Source organism: Nansenia antarctica (genome assembly GCF_963989245.1).
Source record: "Nansenia antarctica genome assembly, chromosome: 14".
In the NCBI taxonomy this organism is placed as follows: Eukaryota; Metazoa; Chordata; class Actinopteri; order Argentiniformes; family Microstomatidae; genus Nansenia; species Nansenia antarctica.
The window spans coordinates 28,484,395-28,486,871 of NC_137684.1; the positions used below are offsets into that span (position 1 = coordinate 28,484,395).

The 2,477-nt window shown below is 52.2% G+C and overlaps 1 protein-coding gene across 1 annotated transcript in view; it reads left to right on the forward strand.

The window, feature by feature from the left end:
* Nucleotides 1–640: 640 nt before the first annotated feature.
* Nucleotides 641–2,477, forward strand: part of madd (MAP-kinase activating death domain) — a 52,970-nt gene continuing 51,133 nt past the window's right edge. The window contains exon 1 of the mRNA XM_080544968.1: nt 641–685. The gene's annotated coding sequence lies outside the window, so the exon portion shown is untranslated. The remainder of the gene's footprint in view (nt 686–2,477) is intronic.

The following is a 2,477-nucleotide window of genomic DNA, read 5'->3' on the forward strand; positions in this document are numbered from 1 at the left end:
CCCCCCAGCTCCTGCGCCGCTACCCCCTGGAGGACCACGCCGACTTCCCCCTCCCCCCCGACGTGGTGTTCTTCTGCCAGCCCGAGGGCTGCCTCAGCGTGCGCCAGCGGCGGGTCAGCCTGCGGGACGACGCCTCCTTCGTCTTCGCGCTCACCGACAAGGACTCCGGCATCACCCGCTACGGGATCTGCGTCAACTTCTACCGCTCCTTCCAAGGGGGCGGGGGCGGAGGCGGTAGTGGCGGAGGAAGTCACCACCGTAGCCGTGGCGACAAGGCGGCGGCCGGGCAAGGGCAAGGCGGAGATCTGACCTCGCAGACGGGCGGCGACACGGCGAGCGAGGGGTCGACGGACGGGAGCGGAGGAGGAGGCGTGACGGTGACGTCGTCGGGGACGACGGGGACTGGTGGACCGGACACGACGCAGGACGGCATTTCCGGAGGAGGCGGAGGTGAAGCTGTTCCTCCCGGTGGCGAGCCCAGCGCAGGGAGGTCCCCGCGGCACAAACGCAACGCGGCGAAGGCGGCTAACAGGAACCGTAACAGCACGCTGACGTCGCTGTGCGTCATCAGCCACTACCCCTTCACCTCCACCTTCAGGGAGTGTCTGTACATCCTCAAGAGGCTGGTGGACTGCTGCAGCCAGAGGTTGACTCAGAGGGCCGGGCTGGCCCGCGCCACACAGAGGTAAGAAGAACCGCCCACAGAACCCTGCCCGGGGTTACCAGGGTTACCAGGGTTACCAGGGTTACCAGGGTGCCCACCCATGGGGCCTGGAAATCCTTGAAAGTTTGTGAATTTGAGAAAAATATCAAATCAAGGTCTTAAAGGTTTTTTGAACATAGACATGGGTCATTGAACGTGCTTGAATTCCCCTCTCTCTCTCTCTAAAAAAAATATATGTATTCAAAAATGTTTTACTTTTGTTGGGTCCTTGAATTTGAGGGAATTGAGTCTTGAAAGGTGCTTGAATTTGATGTTTCAGAAGGTTCAAATTGGTATTATTCATCTTTCAAGGGATGATACTGCTTAATGATTTACCTCATTTCATTGACTAGTTCTGAACTCTCATCCATACTGGACAATTTGGATTTTCGATGGCCCCTGTGTACTATTGCTAGTACACAGTGGAGCAGTTCTACAGTATGTGGTCATTGAGGCTTTTATTAGCAAACACAGACTTTAACTGCAGCTGCATGGGGTTAGCCGCTAGCCGAAGGGCTGATGATGAAATTAGGTAATAAAAATACAATTAGCGGTTACTATGAAACTGAGCACAGACCTGGGAATAGCTTGTTGCAGTTTGAGTCCTCCTGTGTCCAGAGCCAAGATTCAAGACCTGGATACTGTATGATATATTAATCCATATCAAAGTTCAAGGCAGATCCAGTATAAACTGGTTTTAGCATCCTAGTGAAAAAAGCGATTTTCCCAGACCGAAGCAGCTCTAATGAGGTACGCTACATGGTTCCCTCTACAGTCTATGTTGTTTTACACAATTATAGAGTGTGTAGCTTAACTTAATACCCATCTCACAGTAGTTCAGGTCCAATAATTACTACTTAACTAATAAAGCATTTAAATACAGCAAATGTACCTAACCTATTCACTTAATCACAAGATTATTTTTCATTGGCAAGACACTTTTCTTTTAGATTTTTTTGGAAATTGGTTGCCATGGTATCATTCTTCCTGGACAGTATAAGCATGTACACATACGTTATTACATACGTATCTATTGGAAACTGTATGTTAACTGTATGGGGCGGCTGTGGCTCAGGAGGTAGAGTCGCCGTCTAATGATCGCAAGGTTGTCAGATCGGCGGTTCGAGCCCCACATGTCGAAGTGTCCTTGGGCAAGACACTGAACCACAAAATTGCTCCCAGTGAGCGGGGCCGGCGCCTTGCATGGCAGCTTCCCGCCATTGGTGTGTGAATGTGTGTGTGAACGGGTGAATGAGAGGCCGTTGTAAAGCGCTTTGGAGCAGCAAAAAAGGCGCTATATAAGTGCAGACCATTTACCATTCAACACTGCCCTCTCAGCAGCAGGGGATGGAGACTGGGCCACTACCGCTCAGTACCACAGCCTGGGGCTAATAAAGACCTCGCTCTCTCCCCTGACATGTCGTGTCATGGCGCTGACAGAGACCGAGGGGCCGTTGCGTCATGTTGCGACGGGGGGGGGGGGGGTCTCCACCGCGTGGCCGTGCTGACAGACTGAGGTCTGAGGTCTGAGCGAGGGCTTCTGAAAAGATAATGATTGATCTCCCTCCACGGTAGCAACCGATGAAGCACTCACCACGAAGAGGGTTTAATGCCTCAGCCTCCGTGTGTGCTGTGTGCTGTGTGCTCTCCAAGTGGAGGGGCCTGGCTCTCTGTGTGTTAGCAGCGGCTCAATGGCCTCTAATGTTAATTAAGCGTATGTGGAGGAACGGAGGATTCATGTGAACAGCACAATCGTTAGGGTGTGTGTGTGTGT